Genomic DNA, 22,374 nt, shown 5'->3' on the forward strand with positions numbered 1-22,374 from the left:
CCATGTTCTTTGATAGATAGATTAGATACATTAGATAAGATAGATAGATAGATAGATAGATAGATAGGTAGGTAGGTAGGTAGGTAGGTAGGTACTAATAATAAGCTAGCCAGCTAGGCAGCCAGCCACAGAGACAGCCAGCCAGCTACAGAGACAGCCAGCCAAAGAGCTAGCTGCATGTCATGTATGCCAGACAGAGACGGAGACAGAGACAGAGACGTGTATGTCTGCCATCCATCAGGTGGAAGCAGACGCAGTGTGATTGGGGGGTGGAGCTATTCAGATTTGAGAGCAGAAAGGAAGACAGAGGCAGTGCTAGGCAATAGGAGATGCAGTGTGAAAGCACGTCCGGTCCGCCATCTGAGAGGGTGGAGCGCATAATAGGGTATGTATGTATGTCTGGCTTCGCCTTAACAAGAAGGACGTGGTGTCCGAGAAGGGGAGTTTTCGGGAAACCGTTGTGGCCATCGCTTCTCGGCCTTTTGGCTAAGATCAAGTGTAGTTTCTACAGGAGATCTGGTCAGAAGGTGTCTGGGGTACCCGTCCTGTCGGCCTTGGAGGATTGTCTCCTTGCTGCTATAGGCAGGCGGCTTAGTCCCCAGACAACGGGTTGCGATCGCCTCCTGCGATCTTCGGATCAAGGGAGGGCGGAACGGAGCGGAGCGGAGCGGAGCGGAGCGGAGCAATTTTTGAACCATGGATGCGGATCCTGGTTCAGTACCGGCCTATGCCCGGATAAAGAATACTGTGCGTGTCATTCTCACAGGCGATACGGCAGATACTCGAGGTCTCAAATTCGTGGTAGAGGACGTGCTCATGGGTGTTTTTAACATCCAGAAACGAGAGATTTTGGCGATCCAGGATTACCCCAAGCGGAGGATTTACGACGTATCATTTACTGAAACGGGAATTTTTCGTGACTTTGTTTTAAGTATTCCCGAGAAGGAACATCCGAAGCTTGAGGGGGTCCGGATCATTGAGCACGTCCTCGACATTACCAAACTCGTGGTGATTAAGATGTATTCCCCTTTCGCTAGTCTAAAAGACGTGGAAGCCTTCCTGGCAGCCTACTTTAAAAGCGTGAAGTGTCAGGGGAAGATTATGAACGAGTTTGGCATTTGGACCTCAAAATGGCGGTTTTTAGTTACGTGCATTAATGACCCCAACTTCGTAGGGGGAGTGAAATTACCACCAGCACGTTTTAAATTAAATAACATGTGTGGCGACCTCTACTTTGCGGGAATGCCTGACTTCTGCAGGGCATGTCACAAATATGGGCACACAAGAGAAAATTGTGACAGCACATGTAAGAAATGTGGCAGCACCGAACATGAGACACAAGAATGCCGTCAGGGTGCTAGGTGCAACTTTTGCCACAATCTCGGTCACATATACGTAAATTGTCCCCACAGACCGAGAAAGACGGAGCAGCCAGGGCAACCCAAACCCAGACCGGGACACCAGCCTAGGCAACCGGAGACCCAGAGTGTCCCCCCACAAGAGCTGGAAAAAGGAGATGGGATGGACGTATCCGTGACCCCCCTTGAGAGACCATCAGAAGACCCAAAAGCACAGAGGATGGGGAAAAGGAGAGCTGGTGGCCGGAAGGAGGCCCCTCCCCAGGAGACTGGGGGGGAAGGTGTGCCGACTGGCGCCGGCTCTCTGGCCCAACAGCCTGCGGTAGAGGCTGTGCCAGAGTGCGAGGACCCCGGGGGCGAGGCCGCAGTAAAGAGGCGAAAGGGCTCCGGGTCCCGGCTCTACTCGGAGGTGGTGCAGGAGGAGCCGATGGAAGTACTCATGGCAGTGGGGAAACCACGTGACGCTCCTCCAAAGGCCCCTTCCCGGGGTACCCCGCCCCCTCTCTGCCAGGAGGGGGTTTCAGGGGTCACCATCTCTGAGATCCCAGAAACCATTCTGAGCGAACATCCTACCTCTGCAGAGGGAATGGTGGAAGGGATTGAGTCGGGAGCCCAGCAAGCGGTACTGCCTGTGTGTTCAGTTTGGGGTGACACTCTGGTCCCTACTGTGCTGTCGGGGGGTCACTTGAGCGATGGAAGTTCATCCCCGGCATCCTCCATGTGTACAGTTGAGTCGGATGTGGGGGGATATGAGAGTTCGAGTGGGGTCTCTGGGGTAGCCGGAGAGTTGTAAGTTCAGCCACGGGATTGTCATCTTTTACTCTCTCCAATGGCTGAGTTGTCCGGTCTCTCCCTTAATGTAAGGAGCGTACAGTCGAAGGTGAGAAGGGTTGCCCTTTTTAATTACTTGACGGTTTTTGCTGCTTCCGTCTTCTTCCTGCAGGAGTGCAGCATCCCGCATTGCTTGACGTATAAGAAATATGAAGACGACTGGGTGCACGGTCCGTCAATCTGGTCTGGATCTAACGAATCCAGATCAGCAGGGGTCGCCATACTTTTTAAAGGGAACGTTTTAATTGATACTTTTAATGAAATTTTACCAGGCAGAATTTTACTTGTAAAAGCTTTTATCAATGGTATTAAATGGCAGTTTTTAAATTTTTATGGTTCTCCGGATAAAAACGAAAGAGCTAGGATGCTAGAAGTTTTACCTCTTTTTATTAATGATTCTGACCCTCTTGTTTTAGCAGGTGATTTTAACTGTATTTTAAAGGGGGAACGCCGGCTTTCAACATCAGTGAGTAGAAACTATGATAAGACGTCTTCTATGCTTAAAAATATTGTTTTAGATTTTAAACTCACTGATGTTTTTAAGAAATGTAATACGAATGTACCAGAGGAAGCCGGCGTTACATGGGGTAACGCTAACTGTAAATCTAGAATTGATTTTATTTTCTGCTCTTATCAAGTACTGCCTTTTAAATGTGATCTTTTTACGAATATCTTTTCAGATCACAAACTATTGTTTTTTAAAGCGAAAAGCGATTTTAACAGGAGAACTGGTAAGAATGCCTGGAAATTAAACGTGTCCCTTTTAGAAGATCCGCAGGTTTTATCTGATTTTATCACTTTTTATAAGGATTGCAGGCGAGTAAGAAATCCCAACATTCCCATCAGTGCCTGGTGGGAAAAAATGAAATTAAACATAAAAGATTTTTTTATAAAGGTTGGGATTTCGAAAGCTAAGGAGAAACGTGCCTTTTTTAACCTTTTAAATACTCGTCTGCAAACCCTGTACAAATTTAGAGATCACGGTATTGAAGTAGAAAAAGAAATTATTGACATAAGAAAAGAGATCTCTCAGTGCCTGGAGCAGAAAGGGAAAGAGTTAATATTCCGTTCAAAAATAAAACACCTAGAAGAGAACGAGACCTGCTCCAGGTACTTTTTTAAGAAAATCACGGAAAAGAAAGTTTTAATTGATAACATTGATGGTGAAAACGATGTACAGGGGATTTTAAAAAAAGTGTATGACTTTTATGCGGATCTTTTTAATACAAAAAACATTGATGAATGTTTTTTAAATGACTCATTGAAGGAGATCACCAATGTTTTAGACCCTGTCTCCCAGTCTTTTTTATTACAGGATATCACGGAGCAGGAGGTTTTAGAGACGGTTAAAAGTTTTAAGACAGGTAAGGTACCTGGCCCCGACGGTATACCCATAGAATTTTATGTGACTTTTTATGGGATTTTAAAGGATGACCTTTTTAATCTTTTAACAGAAGTTTTTAAGTCCAAAGCTCTCCCGGGGTCGTGGAAGAAGGGTGATGTCTCCCTCCTCTTCAAGAAGGGAGACAGGTCGAGTCTGAGGAATTGGAGACCAATCACCCTTCTGAATTGTGATTATAAGATCATGGCCAAATTATGTGCAAACCGTCTGAAGGCCATGATCGACAAGATAGTGCATTCCAATCAGGTCTGTGGGGTACCCGGGAGAAGCATCTGGGACAATCTCAACCTTATTAAGGATGTGATAAGCGATACCCAGTCAAGGAAAGGACAACTTGCCGTTTTATCGATAGACTTTGAGAAGGCATTCGACAGGGTATCGCATTTTTATCTTTTTAAGGTTTTAGAGAAAATGGGTATACCCGAGGGTTTTTTATTGTCTCTTAAAGCATTTTATCAAGACTGTACAAGTAAAGTTTTAGTAAATGGTTTTAAGACACGGAACATTTTTTTAAAATCCGGAGTGAAGCAGGGGTGTCCCTTGTCCCCACTGCTTTTTATTTGTGCCCTAGAGCCTCTAATGTGTGCCATACGAAAGGACAAACAGATACACGGAGTCCCCCTGCCGGGAGGGGGGGGGCTCGAGGCTAAGGCAGTGGGGTACATGGACGATGTCACGGTGCTTTGCAGGGACACCCCATCGCTTCAAAAAACCTTGAAACAGATCCAGTATTTTTCTTGTGCCTCCGGTTTTAAAGTCAATTTTAACAAAAGCAGTATTTTAAACATAAATGGAATGGTTTTAATTGACATTCCTGTTCCGGTGTCCGAATCTGTACAGATTTTAGGTGTCTCCTTTAATGAGTCAAACAATGGTTTTAGTAGTTGGGACTTGGTGGCACAAAAAGTAAACCAGAAGCTATGTATGTGGAACATGAGAAAACTGACAATGGAGGGGAGGGTTTTAATTACCAAGATGGTGATTTTACCTATTTTATTATATTTAAGTATGGTGTTTCCCCCTCCAGAAGTTGTTCTTAAAAAAATAACCAAAGCCTGTTTTACTTTTTTATGGAGCTCTAGGATGGAAAAATTAAAAAGAGAGATTGTAAGTAAACCAAAGAAGATGGGTGGTAAGGACTTTCCTGATTTTAAAGCCTTCCTTTTAATCAAGTTTTTTAGTATGTGTCTTAACTCCCTGTCCAAAGAAAACTACTGGTCTTATTTTGTTCGTTTTAACACTGGGTATTTTATGAGGAGAAACGGGTGGTTTTCCACCATTTTAACTTCCCCATACGCTTTTAATCTACCCAAACATTATAAGGTTTTAGAGACAACAGTTAGTTTTTATGGTTTTAAAGGGAAAAGCGCTCAAAACTTGTCAAATAGTAAGAAGATTTTAAAAACTGTAAAGGAAAGTGGTTTTATTGCTCCTATTAAAAATTTTAATGAAGAAAAATGTAAGAAAATATGGGAAATGGCCAATGCTAATTATATTTTTAATCCACAGAAGGACCTGGCCTGGAGCTGCATCCACGAGTGTCTTCCATGCCGGGCATTCCAGCACCGAAGAGGTTTAACCAACTCAGCGATCTGTCCGAGGGGAGGCTGCCAGGAAGCAGAGACCGTGCACCATCTGTTTTGGACTTGTTTTTACACGCAACACGTATGGACTAAAATATCCCCTCTGATAAAAAGAATTACTGAAATAAAAGAACTGAATCACGCTGCTGTCTTTTATGGTTGCTTGGAATGCCCAACAAGGACTCAAGAAATCATGGCATGGAAGACTATAAACTGTGTGAAGGCAGCTCTGTGGAAGGCCAGGAACATTTTATTATATAAACATGAGATTTTATCTGTGAAGGACATTTTAGCCATCTGTTTTAATGAAATGTATTACTATTTTTTACTGGACAGAAAACATTTCCCTGTTTTAGCGAGAAAATGGTTTTTAAGTGAATGGAGCGCTATTATATAAGTCCACCAAGTCCCTTTTAACGTGAATGATGTGATTTTATGCAAAACAATGTATTTTATTGGAAAAATTGTATTTTATTGAGAAAATTGTATTTATGCTTTTTTATCCTTGTAAAATATTTTGTTTTGTAATATCTTGTTGACCTAAATAAAGAAGGCCCCCATCTTAAGGGGTAGCCAACTTAAAAAAAAAAATCTGTTCTTATCAGTTTAATATCTGATACGTCCCCTATCTGGGGACCATATATTAAATGGATTTTTAGAACAGGGAGATGGAAAAAGAGCTTGCTCTGTCCTCTCCAGGCATTGACCTGGTATTGCAGTGCCTCCAGGTTCAGTGCACCCCCTAATGAGTTTGCAAAAAACAGAGCAAAAGAATGAAGAAGGAAACAAGCCGGCTGCACCTGAAACTACTGTGTTGCAAGAAACATCCCTCCCTCGAGTGTGTTGTGCGCAGGTGGACCGACCCCGAAAAATTAGCCCCCGAGTGTGGCTACGAAAAGTTTGTTTGTCCAAGACTTGCTGGCCTCTGTTGCCATGGCAACCAACTGCCAGACTTGTTTACAACTTGGCTGCCGGGCCAGTGCTGGTGATGTCATCGCGGGACGTGATGTCATCAAGGCTTTGCTGCTATACACAGCTGCCAGCACAACAAGCAGCTCAGTTGCAGCCGGTCAAGCGACCGAGCAGGTAGGTGGAAAGGTAGGTGCCGTTTATTAAACCGTTTCCTTTGTATTTCCTGGTGGCCGATGGCCGATGTATCCTGCTGATGCTGCCTGCCTACGGCTCCAGCTGGGAGAATTCACCCTCCATGTTCTTTGATAGATAGATTAGATACATTAGATAAGATAGATAGATAGATAGATAGATAGATAGGTAGGTAGGTAGGTAGGTAGGTAGGTAGGTACTAATAATAAGCTAGCCAGCTAGGCAGCCAGCCACAGAGACAGCCAGCCAGCTACAGAGACAGCCAGCCAAAGAGCTAGCTGCATGTCATGTATGCCAGACAGAGACGGAGACAGAGACAGAGACGTGTATGTCTGCCATCCATCAGGTGGAAGCAGACGCAGTGTGATTGGGGGGTGGAGCTATTCAGATTTGAGAGCAGAAAGGAAGACAGAGGCAGTGCTAGGCAATAGGAGATGCAGTGTGAAAGCACGTCCGGTCCGCCATCTGAGAGGGTGGAGCGCATAATAGGGTATGTATGTATGTCTGGCTTCGCCTTAACAAGAAGGACGTGGTGTCCGAGAAGGGGAGTTTTCGGGAAACCGTTGTGGCCATCGCTTCTCGGCCTTTTGGCTAAGATCAAGTGTAGTATCTGTTCTTATCAGTTTAATATCTGATACGTCCCCTATCTGGGGACCATATATTAAATGGATTTTTAGAACAGGGAGATGGAAAAAGAGCTTGCTCTGTCCTCTCCAGGCATTGACCTGGTATTGCAGTGCCTCCAGGTTCAGTGCACCCCCTAATGAGTTTGCAAAAAACAGAGCAAAAGAATGAAGAAGGAAACAAGCCGGCTGCACCTGAAACTACTGTGTTGCAAGAAACATCCCTCCCTCGAGTGTGTTGTGCGCAGGTGGACCGACCCCGAAAAATTAGCCCCCGAGTGTGGCTACGAAAAGTTTGTTTGTCCAAGACTTGCTGGCCTCTGTTGCCATGGCAACCAACTGCCAGACTTGTTTACAACTTGGCTGCCGGGCCAGTGCTGGTGATGTCATCGCGGGACGTGATGTCATCAAGGCTTTGCTGCTATACACAGCTGCCAGCACAACAAGCAGCTCAGTTGCAGCCGGTCAAGCGACCGAGCAGGTAGGTGGAAAGGTAGGTGCCGTTTATTAAACCGTTTCCTTTGTATTTCCTGGTGGCCGATGGCCGATGTATCCTGCTGATGCTGCCTGCCTACGGCTCCAGCTGGGAGAATTCACCCTCCATGTTCTTTGATAGATAGATTAGATACATTAGATAAGATAGATAGATAGATAGATAGATAGATAGGTAGGTAGGTAGGTAGGTAGGTAGGTAGGTAGGTACTAATAATAAGCTAGCCAGCTAGGCAGCCAGCCACAGAGACAGCCAGCCAGCTACAGAGACAGCCAGCCAAAGAGCTAGCTGCATGTCATGTATGCCAGACAGAGACGGAGACAGAGACAGAGACGTGTATGTCTGCCATCCATCAGGTGGAAGCAGACGCAGTGTGATTGGGGGGTGGAGCTATTCAGATTTGAGAGCAGAAAGGAAGACAGAGGCAGTGCTAGGCAATAGGAGATGCAGTGTGAAAGCACGTCCGGTCCGCCATCTGAGAGGGTGGAGCGCATAATAGGGTATGTATGTATGTCTGGCTTCGCCTTAACAAGAAGGACGTGGTGTCCGAGAAGGGGAGTTTTCGGGAAACCGTTGTGGCCATCGCTTCTCGGCCTTTTGGCTAAGATCAAGTGTAGTATCTGTTCTTATCAGTTTAATATCTGATACGTCCCCTATCTGGGGACCATATATTAAATGGATTTTTAGAACAGGGAGATGGAAAAAGAGCTTGCTCTGTCCTCTCCAGGCATTGACCTGGTATTGCAGTGCCTCCAGGTTCAGTGCACCCCCTAATGAGTTTGCAAAAAACAGAGCAAAAGAATGAAGAAGGAAACAAGCCGGCTGCACCTGAAACTACTGTGTTGCAAGAAACATCCCTCCCTCGAGTGTGTTGTGCGCAGGTGGACCGACCCCGAAAAATTAGCCCCCGAGTGTGGCTACGAAAAGTTTGTTTGTCCAAGACTTGCTGGCCTCTGTTGCCATGGCAACCAACTGCCAGACTTGTTTACAACTTGGCTGCCGGGCCAGTGCTGGTGATGTCATCGCGGGACGTGATGTCATCAAGGCTTTGCTGCTATACACAGCTGCCAGCACAACAAGCAGCTCAGTTGCAGCCGGTCAAGCGACCGAGCAGGTAGGTGGAAAGGTAGGTGCCGTTTATTAAACCGTTTCCTTTGTATTTCCTGGTGGCCGATGGCCGATGTATCCTGCTGATGCTGCCTGCCTACGGCTCCAGCTGGGAGAATTCACCCTCCATGTTCTTTGATAGATAGATTAGATACATTAGATAAGATAGATAGATAGATAGATAGATAGATAGATAGATAGATAGGTAGGTAGGTAGGTAGGTAGGTACTAATAATAAGCTAGCCAGCTAGGCAGCCAGCCACAGAGACAGCCAGCCAGCTACAGAGACAGCCAGCCAAAGAGCTAGCTGCATGTCATGTATGCCAGACAGAGACGGAGACAGAGACAGAGACGTGTATGTCTGCCATCCATCAGGTGGAAGCAGACGCAGTGTGATTGGGGGGTGGAGCTATTCAGATTTGAGAGCAGAAAGGAAGACAGAGGCAGTGCTAGGCAATAGGAGATGCAGTGTGAAAGCACGTCCGGTCCGCCATCTGAGAGGGTGGAGCGCATAATAGGGTATGTATGTATGTCTGGCTTCGCCTTAACAAGAAGGACGTGGTGTCCGAGAAGGGGAGTTTTCGGGAAACCGTTGTGGCCATCGCTTCTCGGCCTTTTGGCTAAGATCAAGTGTAGTTTCTACAGGAGATCTGGTCGGAAGGTGTCTGGGGTACCCGTCCTGTCGGCCTTGGAGGATTGTCTCCTTGCTGCTATAGGCAGGCGGCTTAGTCCCCAGACAACGGGTTGCGATCGCCTCCTGCGATCTTCGGATCAAGGGAGGGCGGAACGGAGCGGAGCGGAGCGGAGCGGAGCGGAGCAATTTTTGAACCATGGATGCGGATCCTGGTTCAGTACCGGCCTATGCCCGGATAAAGAATACTGTGCGTGTCATTCTCACAGGCGATACGGCAGATACTCGAGGTCTCAAATTCGTGGTAGAGGACGTGCTCATGGGTGTTTTTAACATCCAGAAACGAGAGATTTTGGCGATCCAGGATTACCCCAAGCGGAGGATTTACGACGTATCATTTACTGAAACGGGAATTTTTCGTGACTTTGTTTTAAGTATTCCCGAGAAGGAACATCCGAAGCTTGAGGGGGTCCGGATCATTGAGCACGTCCTCGACATTACCAAACTCGTGGTGATTAAGATGTATTCCCCTTTCGCTAGTCTAAAAGACGTGGAAGCCTTCCTGGCAGCCTACTTTAAAAGCGTGAAGTGTCAGGGGAAGATTATGAACGAGTTTGGCATTTGGACCTCAAAATGGCGGTTTTTAGTTACGTGCATTAATGACCCCAACTTCGTAGGGGGAGTGAAATTACCACCAGCACGTTTTAAATTAAATAACATGTGTGGCGACCTCTACTTTGCGGGAATGCCTGACTTCTGCAGGGCATGTCACAAATATGGGCACACAAGAGAAAATTGTGACAGCACATGTAAGAAATGTGGCAGCACCGAACATGAGACACAAGAATGCCGTCAGGGTGCTAGGTGCAACTTTTGCCACAATCTCGGTCACATATACGTAAATTGTCCCCACAGACCGAGAAAGACGGAGCAGCCAGGGCAACCCAAACCCAGACCGGGACACCAGCCTAGGCAACCGGAGACCCAGAGTGTCCCCCCACAAGAGCTGGAAAAAGGAGATGGGATGGACGTATCCGTGACCCCCCTTGAGAGACCATCAGAAGACCCAAAAGCACAGAGGATGGGGAAAAGGAGAGCTGGTGGCCGGAAGGAGGCCCCTCCCCAGGAGACTGGGGGGGAAGGTGTGCCGACTGGCGACGGCTCTCTGGCCCAACAGCCTGCGGTAGAGGCTGTGCCAGAGTGCGAGGACCCCGGGGGGCGAGGCCGCAGTAAAGAGGCGAAAGGGCTCCGGGTCCCGGCTCTACTCGGAGGTGGTGCAGGAGGAGCCGATGGAAGTACTCATGGCAGTGGGGAAACCACGTGACGCTCCTCCAAAGGCCCCTTCCCGGGGTACCCCGCCCCCTCTCTGCCAGGAGGGGGTTTCAGGGGTCACCATCTCTGAGATCCCAGAAACCATTCTGAGCGAACATCCTACCTCTGCAGAGGGAATGGTGGAAGGGATTGAGTCGGGAGCCCAGCAAGCGGTACTGCCTGTGTGTTCAGTTTGGGGTGACACTCTGGTCCCTACTGTGCTGTCGGGGGGTCACTTGAGCGATGGAAGTTCATCCCCGGCATCCTCCATGTGTACAGTTGAGTCGGATGTGGGGGGATATGAGAGTTCGAGTGGGGTCTCTGGGGTAGCCGGAGAGTTGTAAGTTCAGCCACGGGATTGTCATCTTTTACTCTCTCCAATGGCTGAGTTGTCCGGTCTCTCCCTTAATGTAAGGAGCGTACAGTCGAAGGTGAGAAGGGTTGCCCTTTTTAATTACTTGACGGTTTTTGCTGCTTCCGTCTTCTTCCTGCAGGAGTGCAGCATCCCGCATTGCTTGACGTATAAGAAATATGAAGACGACTGGGTGCACGGTCCGTCAATCTGGTCTGGATCTAACGAATCCAGATCAGCAGGGGTCGCCATACTTTTTAAAGGGAACGTTTTAATTGATACTTTTAATGAAATTTTACCAGGCAGAATTTTACTTGTAAAAGCTTTTATCAATGGTATTAAATGGCAGTTTTTAAATTTTTATGGTTCTCCGGATAAAAACGAAAGAGCTAGGATGCTAGAAGTTTTACCTCTTTTTATTAATGATTCTGACCCTCTTGTTTTAGCAGGTGATTTTAACTGTATTTTAAAGGGGGAACGCCGGCTTTCAACATCAGTGAGTAGAAACTATGATAAGACGTCTTCTATGCTTAAAAATATTGTTTTAGATTTTAAACTCACTGATGTTTTTAAGAAATGTAATACGAATGTACCAGAGGAAGCCGGCGTTACATGGGGTAACGCTAACTGTAAATCTAGAATTGATTTTATTTTCTGCTCTTATCAAGTACTGCCTTTTAAATGTGATCTTTTTACGAATATCTTTTCAGATCACAAACTATTGTTTTTTAAAGCGAAAAGCGATTTTAACAGGAGAACTGGTAAGAATGCCTGGAAATTAAACGTGTCCCTTTTAGAAGATCCGCAGGTTTTATCTGATTTTATCACTTTTTATAAGGATTGCAGGCGAGTAAGAAATCCCAACATTCCCATCAGTGCCTGGTGGGAAAAAATGAAATTAAACATAAAAGATTTTTTTATAAAGGTTGGGATTTCGAAAGCTAAGGAGAAACGTGCCTTTTTTAACCTTTTAAATACTCGTCTGCAAACCCTGTACAAATTTAGAGATCACGGTATTGAAGTAGAAAAAGAAATTATTGACATAAGAAAAGAGATCTCTCAGTGCCTGGAGCAGAAAGGGAAAGAGTTAATATTCCGTTCAAAAATAAAACACCTAGAAGAGAACGAGACCTGCTCCAGGTACTTTTTTAAGAAAATCACGGAAAAGAAAGTTTTAATTGATAACATTGATGGTGAAAACGATGTACAGGGGATTTTAAAAAAAGTGTATGACTTTTATGCGGATCTTTTTAATACAAAAAACATTGATGAATGTTTTTTAAATGACTCATTGAAGGAGATCACCAATGTTTTAGACCCTGTCTCCCAGTCTTTTTTATTACAGGATATCACGGAGCAGGAGGTTTTAGAGACGGTTAAAAGTTTTAAGACAGGTAAGGTACCTGGCCCCGACGGTATACCCATAGAATTTTATGTGACTTTTTATGGGATTTTAAAGGATGACCTTTTTAATCTTTTAACAGAAGTTTTTAAGTCCAAAGCTCTCCCGGGGTCGTGGAAGAAGGGTGATGTCTCCCTCCTCTTCAAGAAGGGAGACAGGTCGAGTCTGAGGAATTGGAGACCAATCACCCTTCTGAATTGTGATTATAAGATCATGGCCAAATTATGTGCAAACCGTCTGAAGGCCATGATCGACAAGATAGTGCATTCCAATCAGGTCTGTGGGGTACCCGGGAGAAGCATCTGGGACAATCTCAACCTTATTAAGGATGTGATAAGCGATACCCAGTCAAGGAAAGGACAACTTGCCGTTTTATCGATAGACTTTGAGAAGGCATTCGACAGGGTATCGCATTTTTATCTTTTTAAGGTTTTAGAGAAAATGGGTATACCCGAGGGTTTTTTATTGTCTCTTAAAGCATTTTATCAAGACTGTACAAGTAAAGTTTTAGTAAATGGTTTTAAGACACGGAACATTTTTTTAAAATCCGGAGTGAAGCAGGGGTGTCCCTTGTCCCCACTGCTTTTTATTTGTGCCCTAGAGCCTCTAATGTGTGCCATACGAAAGGACAAACAGATACACGGAGTCCCCCTGCCGGGAGGGGGGGGGCTCGAGGCTAAGGCAGTGGGGTACATGGACGATGTCACGGTGCTTTGCAGGGACACCCCATCGCTTCAAAAAACCTTGAAACAGATCCAGTATTTTTCTTGTGCCTCCGGTTTTAAAGTCAATTTTAACAAAAGCAGTATTTTAAACATAAATGGAATGGTTTTAATTGACATTCCTGTTCCGGTGTCCGAATCTGTACAGATTTTAGGTGTCTCCTTTAATGAGTCAAACAATGGTTTTAGTAGTTGGGACTTGGTGGCACAAAAAGTAAACCAGAAGCTATGTATGTGGAACATGAGAAAACTGACAATGGAGGGGAGGGTTTTAATTACCAAGATGGTGATTTTACCTATTTTATTATATTTAAGTATGGTGTTTCCCCCTCCAGAAGTTGTTCTTAAAAAAATAACCAAAGCCTGTTTTACTTTTTTATGGAGCTCTAGGATGGAAAAATTAAAAAGAGAGATTGTAAGTAAACCAAAGAAGATGGGTGGTAAGGACTTTCCTGATTTTAAAGCCTTCCTTTTAATCAAGTTTTTTAGTATGTGTCTTAACTCCCTGTCCAAAGAAAACTACTGGTCTTATTTTGTTCGTTTTAACACTGGGTATTTTATGAGGAGAAACGGGTGGTTTTCCACCATTTTAACTTCCCCATACGCTTTTAATCTACCCAAACATTATAAGGTTTTAGAGACAACAGTTAGTTTTTATGGTTTTAAAGGGAAAAGCGCTCAAAACTTGTCAAATAGTAAGAAGATTTTAAAAACTGTAAAGGAAAGTGGTTTTATTGCTCCTATTAAAAATTTTAATGAAGAAAAATGTAAGAAAATATGGGAAATGGCCAATGCTAATTATATTTTTAATCCACAGAAGGACCTGGCCTGGAGCTGCATCCACGAGTGTCTTCCATGCCGGGCATTCCAGCACCGAAGAGGTTTAACCAACTCAGCGATCTGTCCGAGGGGAGGCTGCCAGGAAGCAGAGACCGTGCACCATCTGTTTTGGACTTGTTTTTACACGCAACACGTATGGACTAAAATATCCCCTCTGATAAAAAGAATTACTGAAATAAAAGAACTGAATCACGCTGCTGTCTTTTATGGTTGCTTGGAATGCCCAACAAGGACTCAAGAAATCATGGCATGGAAGACTATAAACTGTGTGAAGGCAGCTCTGTGGAAGGCCAGGAACATTTTATTATATAAACATGAGATTTTATCTGTGAAGGACATTTTAGCCATCTGTTTTAATGAAATGTATTACTATTTTTTACTGGACAGAAAACATTTCCCTGTTTTAGCGAGAAAATGGTTTTTAAGTGAATGGAGCGCTATTATATAAGTCCACCAAGTCCCTTTTAACGTGAATGATGTGATTTTATGCAAAACAATGTATTTTATTGGAAAAATTGTATTTTATTGAGAAAATTGTATTTATGCTTTTTTATCCTTGTAAAATATTTTGTTTTGTAATATCTTGTTGACCTAAATAAAGAAGGCCCCCATCTTAAGGGGTAGCCAACTTAAAAAAAAAAAAAAATCTGTTCTTATCAGTTTAATATCTGATACGTCCCCTATCTGGGGACCATATATTAAATGGATTTTTAGAACAGGGAGATGGAAAAAGAGCTTGCTCTGTCCTCTCCAGGCATTGACCTGGTATTGCAGTGCCTCCAGGTTCAGTGCACCCCCTAATGAGTTTGCAAAAAACAGAGCAAAAGAATGAAGAAGGAAACAAGCCGGCTGCACCTGAAACTACTGTGTTGCAAGAAACATCCCTCCCTCGAGTGTGTTGTGCGCAGGTGGACCGACCCCGAAAAATTAGCCCCCGAGTGTGGCTACGAAAAGTTTGTTTGTCCAAGACTTGCTGGCCTCTGTTGCCATGGCAACCAACTGCCAGACTTGTTTACAACTTGGCTGCCGGGCCAGTGCTGGTGATGTCATCGCGGGACGTGATGTCATCAAGGCTTTGCTGCTATACACAGCTGCCAGCACAACAAGCAGCTCAGTTGCAGCCGGTCAAGCGACCGAGCAGGTAGGTGGAAAGGTAGGTGCCGTTTATTAAACCGTTTCCTTTGTATTTCCTGGTGGCCGATGGCCGATGTATCCTGCTGATGCTGCCTGCCTACGGCTCCAGCTGGGAGAATTCACCCTCCATGTTCTTTGATAGATAGATTAGATACATTAGATAAGATAGATAGATAGGTAGGTAGGTAGGTAGGTAGGTAGGTAGGTACTAATAATAAGCTAGCCAGCTAGGCAGCCAGCCACAGAGACAGCCAGCCAGCTACAGAGACAGCCAGCCAAAGAGCTAGCTGCATGTCATGTATGCCAGACAGAGACGGAGACAGAGACAGAGACGTGTATGTCTGCCATCCATCAGGTGGAAGCAGACGCAGTGTGATTGGGGGGTGGAGCTATTCAGATTTGAGAGCAGAAAGGAAGACAGAGGCAGTGCTAGGCAATAGGAGATGCAGTGTGAAAGCACGTCCGGTCCGCCATCTGAGAGGGTGGAGCGCATAATAGGGTATGTATGTATGTCTGGCTTCGCCTTAACAAGAAGGACGTGGTGTCCGAGAAGGGGAGTTTTCGGGAAACCGTTGTGGCCATCGCTTCTCGGCCTTTTGGCTAAGATCAAGTGTAGTATCTGTTCTTATCAGTTTAATATCTGATACGTCCCCTATCTGGGGACCATATATTAAATGGATTTTTAGAACAGGGAGATGGAAAAAGAGCTTGCTCTGTCCTCTCCAGGCATTGACCTGGTATTGCAGTGCCTCCAGGTTCAGTGCACCCCCTAATGAGTTTGCAAAAAACAGAGCAAAAGAATGAAGAAGGAAACAAGCCGGCTGCACCTGAAACTACTGTGTTGCAAGAAACATCCCTCCCTCGAGTGTGTTGTGCGCAGGTGGACCGACCCCGAAAAATTAGCCCCCGAGTGTGGCTACGAAAAGTTTGTTTGTCCAAGACTTGCTGGCCTCTGTTGCCATGGCAACCAACTGCCAGACTTGTTTACAACTTGGCTGCCGGGCCAGTGCTGGTGATGTCATCGCGGGACGTGATGTCATCAAGGCTTTGCTGCTATACACAGCTGCCAGCACAACAAGCAGCTCAGTTGCAGCCGGTCAAGCGACCGAGCAGGTAGGTGGAAAGGTAGGTGCCGTTTATTAAACCGTTTCCTTTGTATTTCCTGGTGGCCGATGGCCGATGTATCCTGCTGATGCTGCCTGCCTACGGCTCCAGCTGGGAGAATTCACCCTCCATGTTCTTTGATAGATAGATTAGATACATTAGATAAGATAGATAGATAGATAGATAGATAGATAGATAGATAGGTAGGTAGGTAGGTAGGTAGGTAGGTACTAATAATAAGCTAGCCAGCTAGGCAGCCAGCCACAGAGACAGCCAGCCAGCTACAGAGACAGCCAGCCAAAGAGCTAGCTGCATGTCATGTATGCCAGACAGAGACGGAGACAGAGACAGAGACGTGTATGTCTGCCATCCATCAGGTGGAAGCAGACGCAGTGTGATTGGGGGGTGGAGCTATTCAGATTTGAGAGCAGAAAGGAAGACAGAGGCAGTGCTAGGCAATAGGAGATGCAGTGTGAAAGCACGTCCGGTCCGCCATCTGAGAGGGTGGAGCGCATAATAGGGTATGTATGTATGTCTGGCTTCGCCTTAACAAGAAGGACGTGGTGTCCGAGAAGGGGAGTTTTCGGGAAACCGTTGTGGCCATCGCTTCTCGGCCTTTTGGCTAAGATCAAGTGTAGTATCTGTTCTTATCAGTTTAATATCTGATACGTCCCCTATCTGGGGACCATATATTAAATGGATTTTTAGAACAGGGAGATGGAAAAAGAGCTTGCTCTGTCCTCTCCAGGCATTGACCTGGTATTGCAGTGCCTCCAGGTTCAGTGCACCCCCTAATGAGTTTGCAAAAAACAGAGCAAAAGAATGAAGAAGGAAACAAGCCGGCTGCACCTGAAACTACTGTGTTGCAAGAAACATCCCTCCCTCGAGTGTGTTGTGCGCAGGTGGACCGACCCCGAAAAATTAGCCCCCGAGTGTGGCTACGAAAAGTTTGTTTGTCCAAGACTTGCTGGCCTCTGTTGCCATGGCAACCAACTGCCAGACTTGTTTACAACTTGGCTGCCGGGCCAGTGCTGGTGATGTCATCGCGGGACGTGATGTCATCAAGGCTTTGCTGCTATACACAGCTGCCAGCACAACAAGCAGCTCAGTTGCAGCCGGTCAAGCGACCGAGCAGGTAGGTGGAAAGGTAGGTGCCGTTTATTAAACCGTTTCCTTTGTATTTCCTGGTGGCCGATGGCCGATGTATCCTGCTGATGCTGCCTGCCTACGGCTCCAGCTGGGAGAATTCACCCTCCATGTTCTTTGATAGATAGATTAGATACATTAGATAAGATAGATAGATAGATAGATAGATAGATAGATAGATAGGTAGGTAGGTAGGTAGGTAGGTACTAATAATAAGCTAGCCAGCTAGGCAGCCAGCCACAGAGACAGCCAGCCAGCTACAGAGACAGCCAGCCAAAGAGCTAGCTGCATGTCATGTATGCCAGACAGAGACGGAGACAGAGACAGAGACGTGTATGTCTGCCATCCATCAGGTGGAAGCAGACGCAGTGTGATTGGGGGGTGGAGCTATTCAGATTTGAGAGCAGAAAGGAAGACAGAGGCAGTGCTAGGCAATAGGAGATGCAGTGTGAAAGCACGTCCGGTCCGCCATCTGAGAGGGTGGAGCGCATAATAGGGTATGTATGTATGTCTGGCTTCGCCTTAACAAGAAGGACGTGGTGTCCGAGAAGGGGAGTTTTCGGGAAACCGTTGTGGCCATCGCTTCTCGGCCTTTTGGCTAAGATCAAGTGTAGTACCTGTTGCTGCACTTGTTTCGAAGTCAAGAGGTGTCTGGGGTACCCGTCCTGTCGGCCTTGGGGGATTGTCCCCATGCTGCTATAGGCAGGCGGCTTAGTCCCCAGACAACGGGTTGCGATCGCCTCCTGCGATCTTCGGATCAAGGGAGGGCGGAGCGGAGCGTTGCGGAGCGGAGCTTTACGGAGCGAAGCAGAGCGTTACGTTGCGTACCATCGAGAACCATGGATGCGGATCCAGGTTCCGTACCGGCTTATGCCCGGATTAAGAACACTGTGCGAGTCATACTCACAGGTGATACGGAAGACACTCGAGGGCTGAAGTTTGTCGTGGAGGACGTGCTCATGGGAATTTTTAACATCCAGAAGCGAGAGATATTGGCGATCCAGGACTACCCCAAGCGTAGGATATACGATGTATCGTTCACCGAAGAGGGAATCTTTCGAGATTTCGTGGCGAGTATTCCCGGGAAGGAACATCCGAAGCTTGGGGGGGTCCAGATCATTGAGCACGTCCTCGATATTACCAAACTTGTAGTGATTAAGATGTATTCCCCTTTCGCTAGTCTAAAAGACGTGGAAGCCTTCCTGGCAGCCTACTTTAAGAGCGTGAAGTGTCAGGGGAAGATTATGAACGAGTTTGGTATTTGGACCTCAAAATGGCGGTTTTTAGTTACGTGCATTAACGACCCCAACTTTGTAGGGGGAGTGAGATTACCACCAGCACGTTTTAAATTGAACAACATGTGTGGCGACCTCTACTTTGCGGGAATGCCTGACTTCTGCAGGGCATGTCACAAATATGGGCACTCAAAAGAACAGTGTGACAGTACATGCAAGAAATGTGGCAGCTCCGAACATGAAACACAAGAGTGCCGTCAAGGAGCCAGATGTAATTTTTGCCACAACATCGGTCACCTGTATGCAAACTGTCCCCACAGACCGAGAAAGACGGAGCAGCCAGGGCAACCCAAGCCTAGACCAGGACACCAGCCTGGGCAACCAGAGACCCAAAGTGCCCCCCCACAAGAGCCGGAGACGGGTGATGCAATGGACACATCAGTGACTCCCCTAGAGAGATCGGCAGAGGGCCCTAAGGCGCAGAGGACGGGGAAAAAGAGAGCTGGTGGCCGGAAGGAGGCCCCTCCCCAGGAAACTGGGGTGGAAGGTGTGCCGACTGGCGCCGGCTCTCTGGCCCAACAGCCTTCGGTACAGGCTGTGCCAGAGTGGAAAGACCCCGGTGGTGAGGCCACGGTTAAGCGGCGCAAGGGCTCCGGGTCCCGGCTCTACTCGGAGGTGGTGCAGGAGGAGCCGATGGAAGTACTCACCGTTGTGGGGAAACCAAGTGACGCTCCTCCAAAGGCCCCACGCCGGGGCACCCCGCCCCCTCTCTGCCAGGAGGGGGCCTCAGGGGTCACCATCTCTGAGGTGCCGGAAACCGCAATAAGCAAACATCCCACCCCTGCGGAGGGGATAGCGGAAATAAGTGAGTCGGGAACCCAACAAACCGTGCTGCCCGTATGTTCTGTATGGGGTGACACTGTGGCCCCTACTGCTGCCTGGGGTCCGGGGAGTCACTTGAGCGACGGTAGTTCATCCCCGGCATCGTCCATGTGCACAGTAGACTCGGACGTGGGGGGATATGAGAGCTCGAGTGGGGTCTCTGGTGTAGCCGGAGAGTTGTAGTCCTGTTGCGAGATTGATTTCCTTTACACTCTCCAATGGCTGAGTTGTCCGGTCTCTCACTTAACGTAAGAAGTCTACAGGCAAAAGTGAGAAGGGTTGCCCTTTTTAATTATCTGACGGTTTTTGCTGCTTCCGTCTTCTTCCTGCAGGAGTGCAGCATCCCGCATTGCATGACGTATAAGAAATATGAAGACGACTGGGTGCACGGTCCGTCAATCTGGTCTGGATCCAACGAATCCAGATCAGCAGGGGTCGCCATACTTTTTAAAGGGAACGTTTTAATTGATTCTTTTATTGAAATTTTACCAGGCAGAATTTTACTTGTAAAAGCTTTTATCAATGGTATTAAATGGCAGTTTTTAAACTTTTATGGTTCTCCTGAAAAAAATGAAAGAGCTAGAATGCTAGAAGTTTTACCGCTTTTTATTAACGATTCTGAACCTCTTGTTTTAGCAGGTGATTTTAACTGTATTTTAAGGGGGGAACGCCGGCTTTCAACCTCAGTGAGTAGAAACTATGATAAGACGTCTTCCATGCTTAAGAATATTGTTTTAGATTTTAAACTCACCGATGTTTTTAAGAAATGTAATATGAATGCACCTGAGGAAGCCGGCGTTACATGGGGTAACGTCAATTGCAAATCTAGAATTGATTTTATTTTCTGCTCTTATCAAGTACTGCCTTTTAAATGTGATCTTTTTACGAATATTTTTTCAGATCACAAGCTATTGTTTTTTAAAGTGAAAAGCGATTTTAACAGGAGAACTGGTAAGAATGCCTGGAAATTAAACGTGTCCCTTTTAGAAGATCCGCAGGTTTTATCTGATTTTATCACTTTTTATAAGGATTGCAGGCGAGTAAGAAATCCCAACATTCCCATCAGTGCTTGGTGGGAAAAAATGAAATTAAAGATAAAAGAATTTTTTATAGACGTTGGGATTTCAAAAGCTAAGGAGAAACGTGCCTTTTTTAACCTTTTAAATACTCGCCTGCAAACCCTGTACAAGTTCAGAGATCACGGTATTGAAGTAGAAAAAGAGATTATTGATATAAGGAAAGAGATCTCTCAGTGCCTGGAGCAGAAAGGGAAAGAACTGATATTCCGTTCTAAAATAAAACATCTGGAAGAGAACGAGACCTGCTCCAGGTACTTTTTTAAGAAAGTTACGGAAAAGAAAGTTTTAATTGACAATATTGATGATGAAAATGATGTACAGGGTATTTTAACAAAAGTGTATGAATTTTATGCGGATCTTTTTAACACAAAAAACATTGATGAATGTTTTTTAAATGACTCATTGGAGGAGATCACTAATGTTTTAGACCCTGTCTCCCAGTCCCTTTTATTACAGAACATCACGGAGCAGGAGGTTTTAGAGACTGTTAAAAGTTTTAAGACAGGTAAGGTACCTGGGCCCGACGGTATACCCATAGAATTTTATGTGACTTTTTACGGGATTTTAAAGGACGACCTTTTTAATCTCTTAACCGATGTTTTTAAGTCCAAAGCTCTCCCGGGGTCGTGGAAGAAGGGTGATGTCTCCCTCCTCTTCAAGAAGGGAGACAGGTCGAGTTTGAGGAATTGGAGACCAATCACCCTTCTGAATTGTGACTACAAGATCATGGCCAAACTGTGTGCAAACCGTCTGAAGGCCGTGATCGACAAGCTAATCCATTGCAATCAGGTCTGTGGGGTACCCGGGAGAAGCATCTGGGACATTTTAAACCTTATTAAGGACGTGATCAGCGATACCCAGTCAAGAAAAGGACAACTTGCCGTTTTATCCATAGACTTCGAAAAGGCATTTGACAGGGTATCGCATTTTTATCTTTTTAAGGTTTTAGAAAAAATGGGTATACCGGAGGGTTTTTTATTATCTCTTAAAGCGTTTTATCAAGGCTGCACAAGTAAAATTTTAGTAAATGGTTTTAAGACACGGAACATTCTTTTAAAATCCGGAGTGAAGCAGGGGTGTCCCTTGTCCCCACTGCTTTTCATCTGCGCCTTAGAGCCTCTAATGTGTGCCATTCGGAGAGACAAACAGATTCACGGAGTCCCCCTGCCGGGAGGAGGGGGACTCGAGGCCAAAGCAGTGGGGTACATGGATGATGTCACGGTGCTTTGCAGGGACGCCCCATCGCTTCAAAAAACTTTGAAGCAGATCCAGTTTTTTTCTTGTGCCTCCGGTTTTAAAGTTAATTTAAACAAAAGCAGCATTTTAAATATAAGTGGAATGGTTTTAAGAGACATTCCTGTTCCGGTGTCCGATACTGTGCAGATTTTAGGTGTCTCCTTCAATGAGTCAAACAATGGTTTTAGTAGCTGGGACTTGGTGGCGCAAAAAGTAAACCAAAAGCTATGTATGTGGAATATGAGAAAGCTGACGATGGAGGGGAGGGTTTTAATTACCAAAATGGTGATTTTACCTCTTTTATTGTATTTAAGTATGGTGTTTCCCCCTCCAGAAGTTGTTCTTAAAAAAATAACCAAAGCTTGTTTTACCTTTTTATGGAGCTCCAAGATGGAAAAGCTAAAAAGAGAAACTGTATGTAAACCTAAGAAGATGGGTGGTAAGGACTTTCCTGATTTTAAAGCCTTTCTTTTAATCAAGTTTTTTAGCATGTGTTTTAACTCCCTGTCCAAAGAGAACTACTGGTCTTATTTTATACGTTTTAATACTGGGTATTTTATGAGGAGAAACGGGTGGTTTTCAACCATTTTAACTTCCCCGTACGCTTTTAATCTACCCAAGCATTATAAGATTTTAGAGACAACAGTTAGTTTTTATGGTCTGAAGGGGAAAAGCACTCAAAACTTGACAAACAGTAAAAAGATTTTAAAGGCTGTGAAGGAAAGTGGTTTTATTGCTCCTATTAAAAATTTTAATGAAGAAAAATGTAAAAAAATATGGGAAATGGCCAATGCTAATT

The 22,374-nt window shown here is 45.5% G+C and overlaps 4 non-coding genes and 3 pseudogenes across 4 annotated transcripts; all 7 read left to right on the plus strand.

Annotated features, from left to right (window-relative positions):
- The first annotated feature begins 5,701 nt into the window (after window positions 1-5,701).
- Window positions 5,702-5,918, plus strand: LOC138773566 (U2 spliceosomal RNA; annotated as a pseudogene).
- A 931-nt stretch (window positions 5,919-6,849) lies between these two features.
- LOC138773257 (U2 spliceosomal RNA) lies at window positions 6,850-7,040 on the plus strand. Its single transcript, XR_011359966.1, has one exon. It is a non-coding gene; the product is annotated as a U2 spliceosomal RNA (small nuclear RNA).
- Window positions 7,041-7,975: 935 nt separating this feature from the next.
- On the plus strand, window positions 7,976-8,166 carry LOC138773258 (U2 spliceosomal RNA). Its single transcript, XR_011359967.1, has one exon. It is a non-coding gene; the product is annotated as a U2 spliceosomal RNA (small nuclear RNA).
- A 6,171-nt stretch (window positions 8,167-14,337) lies between these two features.
- On the plus strand, window positions 14,338-14,558 carry LOC138773582 (U2 spliceosomal RNA; annotated as a pseudogene).
- Window positions 14,559-15,473: 915 nt separating this feature from the next.
- LOC138773259 (U2 spliceosomal RNA) lies at window positions 15,474-15,664 on the plus strand. Its single transcript, XR_011359968.1, has one exon. It is a non-coding gene; the product is annotated as a U2 spliceosomal RNA (small nuclear RNA).
- Window positions 15,665-16,599: 935 nt separating this feature from the next.
- Window positions 16,600-16,790, plus strand: LOC138773260 (U2 spliceosomal RNA). The gene has a single exon (XR_011359969.1). It is a non-coding gene; the product is annotated as a U2 spliceosomal RNA (small nuclear RNA).
- Window positions 16,791-17,721: 931 nt separating this feature from the next.
- On the plus strand, window positions 17,722-17,868 carry LOC138773700 (U2 spliceosomal RNA; annotated as a pseudogene).
- The last annotated feature ends 4,506 nt before the right edge of the window (window positions 17,869-22,374 follow it).

The sequence above is a fragment of the Dendropsophus ebraccatus genome, chromosome 14 (genome assembly GCF_027789765.1).
Source record: "Dendropsophus ebraccatus isolate aDenEbr1 chromosome 14, aDenEbr1.pat, whole genome shotgun sequence".
NCBI lineage: Eukaryota > Metazoa > Chordata > Amphibia > Anura > Hylidae > Dendropsophus > Dendropsophus ebraccatus.